A 19,699-nucleotide genomic window follows, 5' to 3' on the forward strand; every position below is an offset into this window, starting at 1 on the left:
CTAAGACCTTATTTAAGTTAAAGACACGAGAGTAATCTTTCAAAATGGATATACAACACCAAACTCACGCAACACAATGAGCATATCAATAAATTGTCCAAACACTGAGTGTTACTTGAACAAAGGCAAATTTGTTATCGTAATGGTGACATGAGAAATGTGTTTACAGGTTCAATAATCCATAGTGACTCAGTCAAATGAAACTATCTAAGCAACTGCATAAGAGACAAAATGGCAGTTTAAGATAAGTCACAGTACAGTAAGATCTTGGATTAGTTATTTCTTAGAGGTAAGACTAGGAACCATGAAATAGAAATTGTTACGTGATAAGAAGATATGGTTTTTCACATAAGGTAGAGAGAAGGAACGTTAATAAGTAACTTAGTATTTTAGAAGAGGTTATGTTGGTAAGGGTAGAATAGAGATTTTTATAGGATGACAAAAAAAAATGTTCCCATACGTTGGAGACAGGGTACATTAATGAAAGTCATAGCTTAGCTTAGCTGACTATCTCCACTGTTCGGCTTCCACAATAACATCACAAATCAAGATAGTTTTCTATGTCGACTTCCTCCACCTCCATCATTCTCCCACACACTCTTCCAGACTAAACTTTAATGCAACGTTTCTCTAGCAATATTTCGACTCTCCTATACTCCCACTGTCTGTAAGACTCACCCATCGCAACCCTAATCCATAAGCTTTCAAGGATTCCAGTAAGGCCTCCAAAGGCTTTACTTGCCCTTCAATAACCGTAAGCTTTCTCCGCTAGCACCATTAACCCTATGAGACAAGTAGACAGCACCTCAAAAGATTTCAATGGCGTCTAGAGTTCCATGGGCTACCTATAGCTTCACGAATTCTGTACCAACGCCATCAGTCCCTCGGCAGCCTCACCAGCCATCTAGAAGCAATGATAGCCCTCTAGTCTCCCCAGTACCCCACAAGCCATATAAATACTCCTCATTAAGTCTACGAGCCTCCTGTAATCCTAGTCAACATTCAACAGTTCCCTCATCAGCTCTGACAGTGACCACAACTGCCCGCCACTAGGCCTCACAATCCGTTCAAGGAAATCTTCGGCCTTCCAGCAGCTCCTCTAGTTTCCGGTGGTCTTTCTATCCTTCTGGAAGCCCCAGCTGCTCTCCAGCAGCTCTCCAGTCACCTCAGAGGCACCAGCAACCCTCCTCAAACCCCATTAACCCCACCAGCCATTCATTAACCTTACCAGTTATCCTGTATCCTCCTGTACCAGACCCCCAGCAACCCCTTTATCCCGCCAGGAGCCTCCTTAACTCCTCTAGTCATAACTTCCAGTCACCTCGTGTGGAATGACTCATTAGGGTGTTGATGAAGAAACTTAGTGCGAGATCGTGTACGTGATACAGTTGGTCACGCTCCTCTGTGTTAACGCTGCTGTGACCTCTGCTGGTGCAGTGTCTGCTGTCCTTCTTGATACACTGTTCACTACCTCATCTGCTGCGTTGTCTGCTGCCTCCCCTGCTGCAACATCTGCTGCACAGCCTCCTGCACTGGTTGCTTTTCTTCTGCGTAAATTGCTTAATTAATCATGTCTTTATTTTCTGTGTGTGTGTGTGTGTGTGTGTGTGTGTGTGTGTGTGTGTGTGTGTGTGTGTGTGTGTGTGTGTGTGTGTGTGTGTGTGTGTGTGTGTGTGTGTGTGTGTGTGTGTGTGTGTGTGTGAGGATAGCTCAGCGCTGAAGCCAGGAATTTCTTGCCTTCCATCATAACCACGACCATTCATGGCGGAAGGGAAATTCTCATTCCCAGGATTCTGACCTGGTTAAGAGCTTCCTTACCCTGCATGAGTCAACCTCACGTACTGTGAGGTTGCTGGGTGTGACTATACCTCATGGCGAGCCCCATGACACCATCAAGCAGTTCTAATATACGATACACAGACTGCCAACACTGCAACCCTGCCACCACCACACTGTCTTAACACGACACCAACACTGCCAACACTACGGGACAACAGTAACTCAGGTAAACCAACAACACTGGAACAAGATGAAGGTTTACCTGGTAAACCATCACGTGCTTTAAGCCATTTCTTGAAGACTTCCTCACCTCACCTGAACCTTAAACCAGCCAAGATATCACAAGTGTTGAAGGTCACAGTACACATCACCTCAACCCATGTTCTGAGACCAGTGTTCCCTACCATCTTATCCTGTGATGCTCACTCATCACTGATACCTCACCAGGTGGGAAATTGATGTGTATTTCAACATTCCTTCAAGGAAAAATTAGGGTCTTTATTTCTTATCAATTTTCCTTGTGGCCACATGAATATATTACCTAATATTATGGCATGTGCGTGTTTGCTCGGGGTAATACAATCTTATTGGCATCTTACAGAAAAGTATATCGTTCATCGGTTTTATGTACTGGTTAGATACATAAGAGTCCTTATTTCAAATACCTGCATAGCAATCGCACTTGGTGTAGTATGAAACAATTAACTCTACACCTGATTAGATTAATTTCAGGTAAGTATTCCCATAATAGAATATATTAAACTTAAACGAAATCATATATCTTAGTATATAAGCTCTCACGAGTCATTTAACCAAATTAATTATCAATATACAGAATTCTGACGAGAATAATCTACTGGTGATTAGCGTGTTAATCCTCTGGGATTAGCATAGTAGTAACAACAATATTCAGAATCAGTGATCTGCCTACGTACTTCTGCTGTGACTCATATGTAATCATCATCCAAGAGCTACACATTGTCTGTCTGTGTCCAGGGAGAGGAAGTTGTCTTTAGGAAAGTAATCATTGCCACACCTTTTCCAACTATTTTCCAGGTGAGGGTGACTTGAATCTTCATAAGAAATCTGGAATCGTTCTTAAAGGCTTCTGCTCTTTATTTTGTCCATTGAAAGTTTGATATACATGTGAATAACCAATGAAAGCTGTAGGTAAGCTGTTGATTGATAACGAGGGACAGAAGGCACCTGACCATGTTGACTATAACTGGTCAGTTCAGTGAGGGGAAGGTACAGGAATGAGTCTCAGATAGATGGGTGAATGAGAACAAGAGGAAAGAAGATGGAACGAGGAGTGTGGAAATAAAACAAGTAGGAGAGGTGAGGCTAAAGATAGAGGAGAGGGGAGGTGAGGAACAGAGAAACAAGGGGAAAGAAGGAAGAGTTGAGGAGAAATTTGGTTTGAGAATAGAGGAAAGGGGACGTAAGGGACAGAGTCATGGGAAGGGAAGGAAGAGCCTGAAGGATCTCATATGATCAAGACGGTTGCCCTGGTGGATGGAGCAGCCACCCATGAGGACCTGATGCGTCATCTGCCACACCCTGATGGTTAGTGGCTTGGTTTGCCATCACCCCTGCCTTTGTTGGTGTGTAGCTTTGTTAGTGGCTTGCTTTGTCATCACCTCTGGCTTTGTTGGTGTGTAGCTTTGTTAGTGGCTTGGTTTGTCATCACCTCTGGCTTTGTTGGTGTGTTGCTTTGTTAGTGGCTTGGTTCGTCATCACCTCTGGCTTTGTTGGTGTGTAGCTTTGTTAGTGGCTTGGTTTGTCATCACCCCTGGCTTTGTTGGTGAGAAGTTTTGTTTATGGCTTTGTTGATGATCACCTCTGGCATTTTAGTTTATGATTTTTGTTAGTGAGTTTGTTCGTGTATAGTTTTGTGAGTGGTTTATTTGTTATATACTTCTTACTTTGTCAGTGCATATCTTTACTTGGATACTTTGCCTCATTTCTTAATGTTATTCGTCTTTATTCTCATTATTGCGTGTCGTCTGTTTAGTGTACACTTCCCTCTGTATCTCATTCTATTTGTAAGTCTTAGTTTGTGTGTTTTTCTTCATACGTTTTTGCTAGCTTGGTCTGTCCTCTTTATTTTGTTTGTGTGTCTCAATGTTTGTGTGTGTGTGTGTCTGTGTTTGTTGGTTCCACTTCGATTTCGTCTCTTGCTGTCGCCGTTGCATGACTTTGCTTGCATGAACACAATTCGTAATTTGCCAGCGTCGGCCTCAGCTTTCTAAGTTTACATTGTCTTTAGATTTTTGTTTCACGTCTTATATTTGTTTGCACTCCCTCCTTTGCTCGCGTTATTGTATGCTTAAATTGCAGACTTTCTGTTTACGTGTTTACCGAAACCTTTGCTTTCCCTAGTGTGATTATTGCTTGTTTGTTACGAGGAGAGAGGTTTACACTTGTCTTGCCCCGTTTCTTAAGCATATTCATTTGCCTTTCCTTCCTTGTGTGTATGCACACGAGAACACTTACTCCCGAGCCTAACTAAGGTACCTATTTGTCGACCAGCCCCGAGGGGAGGGCAAACACCTGGGTTGCATGTGTACCGCTGTCGCTTCCAGGATCTATGCAATTTTCTTTATGCGTTTTTTCCTGCAACATAATTCAGCTCTCCACATTCTACAATCGTGTGATTGCTATTTGTGTGTTACGGAGAGAGAGTTTCACACTCGTGTGGCCCCGCCACCTTAATCTTGTATATGTGTACCATACCTTTTCTCCTACACGTCTCACATACACATACCAGCCCTTCTGTTACTATGGGTCTGTGTATGTAGTGTGTATATTTTTTTCCTTTGTGTGCCTTCTATGTGTACTACCTATCTTGTGTCCGTTTTTGTGCAAATTTACTCCACCCTTCCATAACCAGGGCGTCTGATGGGATGGGACTGGCTGCCAGGAGCTCAGGCGGGATGGGGCTATCTGGGAAAGGATGGGAGAGGGCCAGGCGAGATGATGAGTTCAGCTCAAAGAAGCTGGGAGAGATACATGCAGTATGGGGGTGGCTGGGAGAGGCAGGGAGAAGGGCTACGGGAGATGGGATTGGCTGGGAGAGGATCCGGCGGGTTCCGAGTTAGATGGATGAACAGCTGGGTTGACTGTGGATGTATAATTCATGCGTGGCTGGCAGGACAGACACAGACAGGAGATCATAACGGGAGTCCATTATACACAAGAGGATTGCTTCCGCAAGCAGAATCATGTACATTGAACCATCATACACGAAGGAATAAAAAAAAGGGGGGAAAGACATCGAGAACCCTCGCCTACTCTGTTTCCAATAGGCAGCTTCCGAACGCACTAACACTGGCGGAGGAACAAGCGCAATTCCTCAGCAACAAAACTGCAGAAACTTAGGTATTCCAAGGGGTCGAGCCTCGGTCCTATACAGTGAGTGAAGAGCGCCATTTCCGCCCTCACTCCCTGCAGAAGCCTTATTGATCGCGGTCATAAAATATCTATTGACGCTGAAATTCTCCCGGGAACCGTTTTGAGAGGAAACGAACAGGTCTACAGATCGTTTTCTATATCTATAAATTCTGTTTTCAACTCCTTTTTTCTCTCCTGAGAGATTTTTTCATAGACAACCATATGGATATTTGGATATTTTAGATTTTTTGAATTTCAGTCACATTCTAGATTCTATTTTCTTCTTTTTATGAAGCGAATTAGTTAATCGGAAGTATTCCTGGTATTTTTGCTGCACTGTACCTTTGCTCCTCATAAACTACCTCATATTTCACTCACAGCTGTTCGTTGCTCACTACAACCTCACACACACACACACACACACACACACACACACAAGGTTCAGTTATGGAGCTCCATTACCCCACTGTCTGGTTAGGATAGGTTCACAAGGTGCATCGAACCCTCGAATCCTTTTACTTGTGAGCCTTCTGCTTTACTACCCTGATTCCATCTATATAACTTCAGGAACTCAACCACAACAGATGACCTCGTCATAGGCCATCAGATCTTATGTTACTTGTCGTCCCCGAGGTGCTCTTCTGTACGTCACGCATCACTACCACCAACACCACCACCACCACACAGTACCACAACGCCTGGAACCACAACCAACACTACCACCACCACATACTACCACCACATAGTACCACACTGCTTGGAACCACAACCACCACTACCACCACCACACACTACCACCACACAGTACCACACTGCTTGGAACCACAACCACCACTACCACCACCACACACTACCACCACACAGTACCACACTGCCTGGAACCACAACCACCACTACCACCACCACACACTACCACCACACAGTACCACACTGCTTGGAACCACAACCAACACTACCACCACCACACACTACCACACTGCTCGTACCCACCTGGACCAGCTTGTGTTATCACAAATCTCTGGATAGATTCCATCGACACTTTCTCTGCCTTGCTTTGAATCCTCTTGGCAACGTGCTATCTCATCAGCATCCTCACAGAATCCAAGCGGCCTCAGTGCATTTTTCTCACCAGCAAATCCTCTTTATCTCCCATGAATCTCCTCATCATCTCTCAAGGATCCTTTGAATATCCTGTCAGCAGTTTAACACTATTCTTCGCTCTTCCAAACATTTCCTCAATATTCCTCTTGTATCGTTACTGAATCTCCTCACCATTCTTATTTGACCTCTCAGCATTTTACCAGGATCTGCTCAGCATTCTCCCAGCATCTTGCCAGCGTCTCCCAGACAGACTTCCCATGACCTCAGCATCTCTCAGACACATTTTTCATAACCATAAGCATTTCCAATACTCAATGCCTATTACCTCAGCAACTATGAGGCACACTTCTTAAGACCTCAGCATCTTCCAATCCAACTTCTATTTCTTAGCATCTCCCAAACATATCGCCCATTACTTCAGAACCTTTCAGACACGTATCCCATTACCTCAGCATCACCCAAACACACTTCTCATTGCTCAGGATCTCCCAAACACACCTCTTATTGCTCAGCATCTTCCAGACGAACTTCCAATTAAGCTCAGCATCTACCAGACACACATCTCTCTACCTCAGCATCTCCAAGACACACATCCCACTGCCTCAGCATCTCTCAAGCACATCTCCCGTTACCTCAGCATCTCCTCATATTCTGCCAGCATTTTACCAGCACCACACCAGCATGTCTTCTTTCCCAGACACTCGTGTGAGCGCCATCATGCATCTTAGATCTTTCCTGATGATGTTGGCGCCGAGGGGAACATATATAAGGCCTCTGCCTTACGCATATATAAGGCCCACCTCTCGCACGGCCTCGGCCTCGTCCCCGCGAGACATCCTTGACTTGGGTGGGAGAGTGTGCGAGAAGGAAGGCTGGAAAAGAGGAGGAGGCATGGAAGAGAAGAGGAAGGAGAATGTAGGTGTCTGAAGTAACAGTTGAATAAGACTCACTGTCAAGGGTAATAATGGGTGTCATGCCCAGGAAAAGCAAATGAGAAAGAGGAATGAGAAGAGAGTGGGAGGGGAGGAGAAAGTGAGAAGAGAAAGAAGAAGAGATATTTACAGGTAGGGATGTTGTAAATGGAGAGGATGGGAAACGTAGGAGAGAACGGAGGTCTGTGTGCAGAGACGGGATAAAGAATATGTGAGAGGAGTAGGGATGAGAGATGAAGAGGCATGCAGAGAGAGAGAGAGAGAGAGAGAGAGAGAGAGAGAGAGAGAGAGAGAGAGAGAGAGAGAGAGAGACATAGGTGTTCAGACATACACTAAGGAACATAGACTTACAACTCAAGGGCACGTACCCTCCGACGCTGTGCCAGAGGGTGATCGACTCACCCTCCTTGTCATCAGACCGATGCGCACCTCCCTCATCCGTGTTTACACTCTACACGTTCTGGGATCCTCTGCTTCCCTTTACCGGCAGGAGTCTCACTAAAAGCCCATCTTATTTTACGACAGAACGTACTTGACCTTTCCATATCTCAGTTACGGAATGAACTTCCATGAGGTCATAAAAATTTGTTATGGGGGAGAGTCGGAGTTTGTAGAGACGAGGCAGGGGCTTCAACTCATCCCTACTGCCAACTCTGTGCAGTATTCAGACGTAACTCTGCCTCCCCTGACGGTGTATGATGTTGAAATGTTGTTATTTCTAGGTCATGAAAGCCATTATGACCGAGGAAATTGTTCCATATCTAAAGGATATCTCGAGGTGATCATGGCTCAAACAGTAAAGTTGTCGTCCATGTGGAGTTCGGAATCACAATTTAGTAGACCCATGACCTGCCTGATGGTGTAACCTCCACCTTCCGTTCATCTTTTGCCAGTCTTGTAAATCTATACGTGTTTCTAAAGGAAAACCTTCGGACTCGAAATTGAATAGTTAAGGTTAATTTCACTGGACAACACATTCGAGCTAGATATCATTTTCCTTAAGTACATCTCTACGACTCATACTGTCTATGGAGGTATTCCTCAGCATAGTTAGCCAGACATACTGAACAAATCACTGACAGTTTCGTGTGGAATGATGGGTCACTTATAGCAATTCTTTGTTTTTATTTATTTCGTTTACAAACATCTTCTCAACAGTCAACCCGCTCCTATTTGTCTTCATTTACCTCTCCATCATCAGCCGTTTTCCATTCCTCTATAGTTTCCTAATAGTTTCCTTCCTTCACACCTTCCACTGCTGGCCTGGTCTGCCTACTCTGCCTTTTGGCTCCTCGCTCACATCTCCCCTCACCCTCCTCTTATCTTGCCAGCCACCTCACCTGCTGCAGTAGGCCACATCCATTACCTAAACGAGATCTTGTGCCTGGGGGCAAAATACATTCCTTGGGATTTGTGTCCCGGGGGCCGCAGGGTGGTAGTGGTGGTCTACATAATGTGGTGTACTTAATGGCCACACCGCAAGGTTTCCTGTACCCATCAACTACGCGGGTGCCCCTCGAACATGCTCCCCTGACTCCCAGGAGGACCTTATTTCTTAATGGTACGTGAATGATGTAGGGGAGTTTTAAGTTTTTCACAGAAGCCTTTTTTTTTTGCAGACATGTGCAGGAAATGCTTGGAAAGGGTGGAGTGCTCGGGGATTGGGAGGTACTTACAAGAACCTTGTATATCTCAGCCAAGCAAACCCTCCGCCTCGGAGTTGGCATAAAATCCCATTTTCATTTCTCCAGAGCCAGCTGTCAAGTGGTTGTTCCTACTGTGTGGGTTGTCGCCAGCCTCGTCCTACGTAAATCGAAGACTGATTACCTTCACGTTCATGCTGGAGGTAACGATGTTGTGAGGAAGTTGCATGTGGGAGGAGGATGCCACTAGTGAGGTGATGGCTTGATGGAGGTGTCTTGAACCCTGATGGGTTGGAGGTAGTGTGGTAGAAATGTGTTGCCGGAAGACTTGGGGCTGTCGACAGTGAGTGAGGTGCTGTTGTGACGGATATGCCGTTTTGCTGTGGGTGCTGAGGTATAGTGTGGTAGGGACGTACTGCAGCCGGAGTGAGGCTGAGTTGGTGCTGCAGATTTGTGGATTTATGGGTTGGGGATCATTTGCAGATTATTCTACTCCTACTAACAAACAATTATCTAAGAATGCTTCTGGATCAGAGAGTCTTTATTTATATAAGATCTTAACCAGGGACTAATTCCAAAAAACAGAGATTACTATTTCATACAGTAGATCCGTGGCACAGTGTTGTGAACAGGGCTGGTGTTTTGATCAGACATTCATCGCACATATGCAAAGATGTAAGTCAACATACAGTCTGAAGGTTAGCAATGATACTCACATAATTAGGATGGAGCTGTTCATATAAAGATCTCTAGGAGATCGTATGGATTCGATGTGTTTGCCGCGCAGAACTGCAATCAGAAGACAAGTGACGGAGACTGGCAGGAGGTGAAGTTGGCGAGGTTGGTGCAGTAGCAGCATTTGAACTACCAGATGAGATCAGTGCAGTGGAAGGAAGGAGCCTGCTGGGTGTCTGGGTGGAGTAAGAGGAGCAGATGTTGATGTAGATCGCCTGTTTTAGTGTTCCTTGTTGTTGTTGTTGTTGTTGTTGTTGTTAGTGTGTGTGTGTGTGTGTGTGTGTGCAACGTCCCTGGGTGCGTCTGAAGCATTGATAAAGCAAAGGGACTGTTAGCAAGGTAAAGGAATACCGATAACGAATAAAGCCAGAAGCAAAAATGTAATCACAACACCATAAATCTTCTGTGTCATAATATTGTGAGGCACAAGGGAAGCAAGCAGTTCACAAACAAGGAAATTATTGAGCGAGTGGAGGAAGAGAAGACTTCAGGAACGGAGAGGGAGGGTAGACGACAAAAATCAAGGAGGAGGGGGAAAGAGAAAGGGAGATGAGAGAGAAGAAAGGAGATAGAGGGAGAGATTCATGAATGGCTGCATGCGTGGGTAGAGGAGAGAGGTGATAAATGTATAGATAATGAGAGAGAGTAAACTGTTGCTGGGGATGCCTTAGTGTTAACAACAACAGAAAACAGACCAGGAGATGAAACAAAAGAAGAAAGTTAGAGAGAGAGAGAGAGAGAGAGAGAGAGAGAGAGAGAGAGAGAGAGAGAGAGAGAGAGAGAGAGAGAGAGAGAGAGAGAGAGAGAGAGAGAGAGAGAGAGAGAGAGAGAGAGAGAGAGAGAGAGAGAGAGAGAGAGAGAGAGAGAGAGAGAGAGAGAGAGAGAGAGAGAGAGAGAGAGAATGAGGACACTGAAAGAAGAGAGGACGGTAGAGAGAGATGAGTTGAGGACAGACGATTGGCATAGGATGGAACACACGAAGATATAGGGCCGTACCTTCCTCAACCTTCTAACCTTCATTATCTACACCTCACCCTCTCAGCACCACGATCTCTCATCACCAGAGTAATAGTGACCTTACTCATCTCTTCAAGCATCAGCCTCCGGTAATCGTTGTACTCCAGGTGTCTTCTCAGATTATTTTGAATGTTACTTTGCTTTCCATTTATCTACTAATGTTGCTCTCTCTTCCTCATTTGATAAAAGTTATCGGTGGTACCCCTAACCCATCATGACTTCATTTGCTTGGGAAACACACTAACGCCTCCTCTCTGTAACATTATTCATATAAGGAATACGAATGTTATTTCTGTTCCCTTCTTTCGAATAATCATATATCTTACCCGTTGCTCTCTCTCTTTCATTAGTCCACATGTGACCATTCTCTATATCAAGTGAACAAGACGGTATATACTGAGCAGGAACTACTGACCAAATGGTATATACTGAGCAGGAACTACTGACCGAAATGGTATATACTGTCGTATATTAATTCTTTTGAAGAACAGACGAATGATGACCTTATATGCTTTCAGTGACTGGGAAATTCAATTCTCGAGAGAACATCCAGTAATGTTTCCCATTATCATCTCAATTTTCTTGCTTTCTTGCCCTTTTTTGCGTCTCTTCCTTCACTGACAGCAGCTGTATAAACTATATTTTTGTAGGCAGTAACAGTAGAAACTGTATTCTCGTATGCAGGAACTACATAGACTGTATTCACGCACAAAGTAACGATATAGACTCATAACTGAAACATTTCTCGAAACATGAAATATGTTATTTTTCTGTATGCCATTTGTTGAATTCTGAAGTCTATGCATGAGGCGGCAGCACACTTCAGGAGTGTTCTGACTCCATTATGAACCTGGCTTAGGCTGCTTGCGAAGGATAAGGTGGGTGAGCGACGGTACGGAAGGCTGAGGGAAAGTGGCGCAGAGGAGGTACGATGGGAAACATGATGATGCCATTAGGGGTAGTGGCAGGGAGGAGCAGGTGAGTGTATCGGCAGCCATCCGGGGGTAACGGTGGGGAGGACTTAGTGAGAGTACTGGTCAACATCAGGGGTAGTAGCTTGGAGGAACAAGTGAGAGTCCTGGCCACCATAAGGTGTAGACGCAGGGAGGAACACTATCTATAATTTCCTTAAACCCTAAAGAACTCCAGGACGTGTGTCTGGCGATCAAAACTGACGTAAAACCCTCGAAGTTTTGATGCCAGCGACTAATCATACCAGCGACAAATTGGAGGGGGAGTCAACATGTAAAATAAACCTTCTTGTGCCAGATCGGAAGGTCGAGAGTCGCCTTTCACCTGCTGCTCGGCTATTTGCCCAGTTCGGGGATCAGAACAGCAAGTTCTCTCTGGCGAATCTCTTGGGTGAGCAAGTTGATGTTTCCTTGATCCAGGTAATGACAGTCCTTGGTCTCGGGTGGGGACGCTTTAAATTTGTGTCATCATTTTGATGACATAGATATAGTCTTGGGCAGTGGATGGAATCACTTTACAGTTGGCATACAGACGAGTTGTGGCTATCCTGAAAAGATGCAATATTGCCAGATCTCCAGACACTTTGGTGGAAGCTATCTCAGCCATCAGGCAGTAGGACCCTCAAGTAAGGCATGTAAACAAACCTGACTCGCCACATTACACGCATGACGTTTTCTTTTATGACTTGGGCGGGGAACCATTAGCGGCAGCCGACCTGGTGTTGCCTCGTCTTGGTCAAACATCACTATCGTAGCGGTACCAGGAGCCGTAGGCTGATTTGGAAATCTTAGGAAAAGAAAAGACTTCGAAAATGTTATATTGATGTTTCGAAAAGTCATGTGAGGACGCCGACCTTATTCTACACCTTGAACTTGAACCATTTTATCATTCAAAAGTTACAGCACATTGTGACATTATCATGTGAAGAATCGGAAGTGCATTTATACTGTTAAACAATAAAGAGTTTCCTAAAAGGAGCAAACACTGGTTGATATCTTTCAATACTTCCTTATCATCAAAACAATCAAACAATAGTTAAACTGGTAGATGAGCAAACAAAAGCGTATCAAAGAGACCATGATTGACAAGGAAAAAGTTTCTTTTTCAAGAGAAACGAAATTTCCTAAGCTTTAGGACGACAAGAAATATGTTCCTGGACCCCAGGGAGAGCACCGCTGAGGGAAGTGCACGAATTCCATCTACAGACGGTAACAGGGGACTGATCTGCATAATGACATCTGGCTAACGAAGCCTGGAAGAAGCCCGCCTCTTCCTGTACCACCAGAGAGGTTTCCGACTGGTGGCAGAGTATGAGTGTGGCGCCAAACACAGCTGAGACATGGTGGCAGAGGACCAGTGTGGCACCGGACATCCCTGAGACATGGTGGCAGAGGACCAGTGTGGCACCGGACATCCCTGAGACATGGTGGCAGAGGACCAGTGTGGCACCGGACATCCCTGAGACATGGTGGCAGAGGACCAATGTGGCACCGGACGTAGCTGAGGCTGGTGGCAGAAGACCAACGTGGCACCAGACACAGTTTAGGGTTATGGCCTCCGCCACATATGTGATGTACTGTCGCTTTAGTCTCACATTCACAACACTGTTGTACGATAGGCAACTGGAGATATATATGGCTACGGCGATGGTCCGTCAAGGAGGTGCTCTGTTGCCGCTGTTATGATACGCATAAAGACATTATTGTAAGGAAAGTGTCTGGGTATATGTCTATGGCTCACATGAGACTGGCTGAAAATGTGTAGATCTTTCCAATGTCGCCATAACACCAGAACTGCTCAGGTATGTCTGTATTTACGTCTCATGGAAGATCACCAATAACAAATTGACTGTTTATAAATCAATTAATGTTTTTAATCACATCAAACCTCCCTAATTACGTGAGAGAACACCACTTTAATTTTTGGATCGTTAATCACTGACATTACGTTCTTCCCCCAGTGGGGGCTGGAGGCTACACCTGTCGCTAATGATTTGTATGAATGTTATCCTCTGATGATCATTCCATCACGATTCCAGCTTAGTTAGGTCATTTTGGAGGTTAATTACGTATAATTAAGTCATTAGGATGGAGAGTTCCCACAGGTAGGTTATTAAGGAGGGCCAATGCCTCTAATAGGTCATTAAGGTGGGTTAGTACCGGAAATTTTGTAATTTAGGCAGGCCAGTTGTTGTAGGTAGGTCATTAGGGTTGGCCAGTACCTGTAGTTAGGTCATTAAGGCACCCAGTCCCTATGATTGGATCATTAGGGTGGAATGATACCTGTAGTTAGCTCATCAGGGCGAACCAGTACTTGTACTTACATAGTTCATTAGGGCGGATCACTACCTGTAATTACATAATACAATGACACTTCGTAACCTTTCCCATAAGTGACTTTATTTTGCTTCGAAATTTATAATTTTGGAATATAGTTCCGCAGATTACTGTCTGACAAAATATATATTCACTGTACCTTGTTATCAATCCTGCGTTTTATAGCCATTTCAAAGTCATGAAAGATTCATATACGTTATTTTTCATTAGTTATAACTTATTAGAAACGACGCATCTTAAATTCATAAGATGAATAGAAATCTAAGGGGCAGTTGTAGAGAAATAGAATTTGATTCTAATTCATATACAGCAATACCTCTGAACACAAACGCTGTATGGGCAATCATCACGAACTGAGCGGCACCTGATGTGTGCCGGTATGACTGCTGGCAACGTTGGCTCATCACTGTTGTTATGTTGGAGAATGAGCGGTAGAGCTGTCCAGGGGGTGGGGCTATGTGGTCATCATGGGTGGGGGCATGTAGTCATCATGGATGAGGCATGTGGTCATCATGGGTGGGGGCATGTGGTCATCATGGGTGGGGGCATGTGGTCATCATGGATGGGGGTATGTGGTCAACATGGGTGGGGCTATGTAGTCATCATGGATGGGGGTATGTGGTCAACATGGTTGGGGCTATGTGGTCATCATGGGTTGGGGTATGTGGTCATCATGGATGTGGGCATGTGGTCATCATGGTTGGGGGTATGTGGTCATCATGGATGTAGGCATGCGGTCATCATGGAGTTGGGGGTATGTGGTCATCATGGATGGGGGTATGTGGTCATCATGGATGGGGGTATGTGGTCATCATGGGTGGGGCTATGTGGTCATCATGGGTAAGGAGAAAGGTATGTGTTGACCATGGGCCTCAGGTATGAGTTCACCTATGATTCCACTTGATGACATCAATGTGATCATTATCATCATTAATCATGTAATTACGTGAGTTAGTCAGTAATACAGCAGTAGACATAATGTCATTAAAACCTAAAGGAAAAACATAACCTATGTATAAATCCAATTATGTCAGTCACTCTACATGTGGCGTGTGACTTTTAACGATAGACACGCTTTGCCTCAAGCAACAATACCCAGTTCTGTTTCTTGATCTTGAATTGAATCAGCACTCACGAGATATCTCCCTGTTATCATGTCATAACACACTCTCGATAGTGAAAATATGGCAGACTATCGTCAACGGAGAAACATACTTTACAACATGAACTATTAAGTGAGAAACGTATCTAGAATTGTCATATACGGAACCATATAAAGCAAAGTTAGTTTAGAGCATCGACCTGCTGGTCGTAAGTGCTGGCAGGAGTGTGAGTAAAGACGTAAAATTCTGCGCCTGAAAAGCAGAGGTCCATTATAAGGCCATTACTGGAGCTATGATAATGGTGGTCTGCAAGATGCAGGAACCTCTCTTGGACTACTTAATGGGCTGCTTCAGACTACCTGGATCTGGTGCGAGAGAGAGAGAGAGAGAGAGAGAGAGAGAGAGAGAGAGAGAGAGAGAGAGAGAGAGAGAGAGAGAGAGAGAGAGAGAGAGAGAGAGAGAGAGAGAGAGAGAGAGAGAGAGAGTACCCACGAGGAGATTTTGGCCTATCAAACTTCAGTGTTGTAGAAGAACTTGGTCTACAAGTCACATATATGAACCTATTCATCCCAAGTGAAATTTTAGAACATTAAAGAAAAGAGGTTGATCGTCGACCTGTGCTTGAGAGATGATAGTTTCGGTGAAGCTTCAAGAAACTGGCTCTGAAGACTGACACAATAATAACAACTGTGTGTTATAGCCACAATGTAAGGATCGTTTACATCAGGGTACAGCGACATTCTGGATTTTCTTACAACACTGACAACCAAGGCCACAGCTGTCTGCTGTACTTAATACAACGGTATATAATCCATATATACACGAATCCAGGAATATTCACAACGAATCATTTAAGACGATGACAACAATGCAAATGAATAGCTTGTGACGAATTCTTCGCTCGAGTAACAATATCACATGAGCATAGACTATATCACATGAGTATAGACTATATCACATGAGTATAGACTATATCACATGAGTATAAACTATATCACATGAGTATAGACTATATCACATGAGTATAGACTATATCCTTTCCTGCTGTGAACCTGAGAACAATTTACTGAAAATCGAGGTAGATTATCTCATTCAGAATATAAAAGACGGTCAAGGGACTTTGATTAGAGAAGTGTTGTTGTCTTGTTTCCCCTTATATAATGGTGTAAACCACAAGATACATTTAACATTACAAGGAAAATAATAACATCGACCTACATATGTCCTTATGATATATTTGGAGTTTGGATGATTCGCCGCTTCCCGCGTCATATGACGACGATTCATTAGCTCCGACATCATATACAATTCCAGATAGTTTCTGTTTCCTCTAATTACCCATAGATGTCACTAGCAACCTTTTGCCACACATGGAAAAGACTAGACTGACGCCTATCAGTCACCCACAGAGCTCAGAAGCGTGCGTGCGTATATTGTCTAGTGTGATGACACATATGTATTCACATTGTTATATTGATTTTTAAGAGAAATAGAATCTGTGGTATTAGTATAGACATTTTTTGGTGGAAAAAATGTTATTCGTGGTTCACGTAGATAAAGATGTGCCTGAGTAAACAGCATGTTAATACATAAAAACATGCATGATATGTGGAAAGAAAAATACGTAATATATGTAAAAGATGCGTAAGAACTACATAAATTTTTCGCGTATAGTCACAAGTCGAAAAAACTCATAAAGTGTGTAATGTGAGTAGCTGTGTACTTAGAATAGAATCATACCCGGAGAAAACATGATAACTGAATACTTAATAAAAGTAAAAAATATCCACGTTGCCGGCTCAGATCCTTCCTCTTCCACGTATTACCTTTCCACATCAACTCAGGAAAGTATAATGCTATTTGGGCATTTCTTTGAAAATAGTATAATATAAACATATTCTCTCAGGAAAACATAGTGTTTAGGTATTTCTCTTTCTTTCTCTAAGGGACCGAAAACTTTGAAGAATTAAACAGCTAAACAGAAATGTGGTTTTGGTGAGTACGAATATTGAATATGAATCAGATTATCATCCCTGACTTTGGATATGATTACATTAAGGGGAAAGAACAGGTTCTGAGCATCGCAAACTCTCGAATGGTAATTAGATGTGAAATCGAAGGCCCAAATCACTCGATTTTTCTCCTCATTTCATTATTAGGATAATATGTCTCATATAACCGGATGTGCTTTACGAAGATGCATTTCTTTATTTTCCTCTTTCCTCGGGTCATTAGCGAGGACAAAATGCACGAGGCAAAACATCTTTTTAAAGACGTAATTTGGTTCCATCAGACGAGAAAATGAGGCCAAGTCTCGTTAAACCTGAGCAGCGTTTATCGTTAAACTTGAGCAGCGTTTATCTGTTGTGTGGTAAAGATCGATACAGCAAAAGGTTATTTTTCTATTCAACCTACAACACGTGCGAGTAAGCGAGTCTGAGGATTGTCGAGCAAGTTATAATAACATGAAATCATTTAAATGATTAAGAAGTTTCTTTTAGTGTATCCTGCAATAAAAGAGATAGAAAAACATACTATTACGTCATTGAATATTTAATACACATTTCATTACTTTTTCCTTTGGAATATTTGAATTGACCATATATATATATATATATATATATATATATATATATATATATATATATATATATATATATATATATATACACTGGCACACTCCACCTGGCACCTGCCGATGCTAATCCCCAGATGGTACCCTCTATCCCCAGCTGGCACTCTCTACCCTCAGCTGACACACTCTACCCTCAGACGGCACATTACAGCTGGTGCTCCTCGGCTGATATCCTCCAGATGGCACCCTTCAGCTGATACCAAGCTAATAGTGCCATCTTTGTAGCATCCTTAGGCCTCATCCCAACAGCTGACTCCAGACGGCACCTTGATGGCGGTGTGTCGCTGGCATTATCGAAGTAGCGTCATGCCTCTGGTGCTCTTCAGCAACATCCCTGTAGCTGGCACGTTGAACCAGTGTCCAGCATGGCTCAGTATACCAACAAAGGTCCAAGACAAAATGGGGCGTTTTGGAATTACTCTTTCCTTTTTCCCAGTACCATTTTGCACGGCACCATTCTACATGTTTCGATATAAAGGAAAAAGTTTCACCATTTTGTCTATGTTATCGTGAAACGCCCTGCAGGTCTGGTATGAATGATATCACATATCATATACTAGAACATGTGAGGCCGTTTAGGATGTTAACGAAACAAAACCCAATATAAGAAGGACCCATGTATATGTGTGTGTGTGTGTGTGTGTGTGTGTGTGTGTGTGTGTGTGTGTGTGTATGTGTTTATGTTTGTGAATATGGTTAAGAGCACGGGCCTCACGAGTGACAACAGTGATTACAAATGATAACAACACACAAATCCTGAACAAGAAGATACAAAGAGCATACAGATACTCCTTACCTGCTGATCTGTCTCTCACAAATATAAACACATGCCAGTCTCCCGGCCTACACATGACTCTTACATGTACCTCCTTATCTTATCATCTCACACGATCAAAATCCAAGTGAAGCCGCTGATAGCCCATCCTTAGTCTGTAGATTTTCTTCAGTGGCGAGACAGAGGCTCACTGAAATCCACCAATTCACTTTCCTCACAATATTTCCACTTAGTCTCGTGCGAGAAGTAGGCAACAAGAGTAGCGGTAAGACAGGTCTTACTGTGTGATGAAGATAAGCTCCCTTGCTGTTCCAAACCAGGTCTCATGCTATGATCATTCCTTGGCCATCAGGAGGGAACCATGTTCACCTTGTCGACCAAAGGTTCCCCGTGGAATATGAAGTAACGTGGTTGAAGGTCAAGGTCGCAGACGTCAGCAGGTAAAGTATAGTATGCTTTAGTTCGTTGGTCATCCCACAGATGGCAGGCAGTTCACTACTGATAATCTTCCAACTTAAAGTTATTAACATGATGCGATGGTCGGGCCTCCGCTTGACCAACGCAGCAATCTCGCCAGTAATCAAACCGTTGATAAACCTCGAAAGTCATCTTTCCATCTTCCTTATGAGGTTACGTTGTACGCAAATCCAGTCTCCCTCCCTCTACTGTTCTTAGAGAAATACCTAAAATACTCAGGAATTTCTTCTTTTCAGACGCATGTTTTGAATCGAAACTTTACTCCAAGCTCCTCCTTAAAACCCGTTCTCAGCGTCAGAATGAAATGTGAGACAGTTTGGTTTAGAACGACTAAGTCCCAGGTGGTTGGCACAATCCCTGGCCATCGGAGGTCAGCCAAGGTCACGGTCAATAATAGGTTACGACAGCAGGGGAGCCTGGGTCATCCACTACTCACGAATGATTAATATGGCAATCATGTCGTCGCCTGCCCTAGTGGGATTATAACACAGCATGTTACCCGACAAGTGGCTACTCCATCACAGGAGTGAGGGATAGACACACACACACACACACACACACACACAGGGCCATCCATCAGCCAGAGTGGTTCCTGGGTGGTGGGCGGGAGGAGGAAACCCTACCAGCGCCGGATGGCCCAACATGCAGGCCTCGGCCCAGATATGTGGAAAAAAAATAGAAATGAGGAAAAGCATTCATCATGCACATAGTAAAAAGAAAATGTAATGTGTTAACAAAATGATATGGTGAAGTTTTCTCATGACATTTATGCGCGTGAGTGAGTCAGTAGGTGAGGATGCG

Source organism: Panulirus ornatus, chromosome 9, assembly GCF_036320965.1.
Source record: "Panulirus ornatus isolate Po-2019 chromosome 9, ASM3632096v1, whole genome shotgun sequence".
Lineage (NCBI taxonomy): Eukaryota > Metazoa > Arthropoda > Malacostraca > Decapoda > Palinuridae > Panulirus > Panulirus ornatus.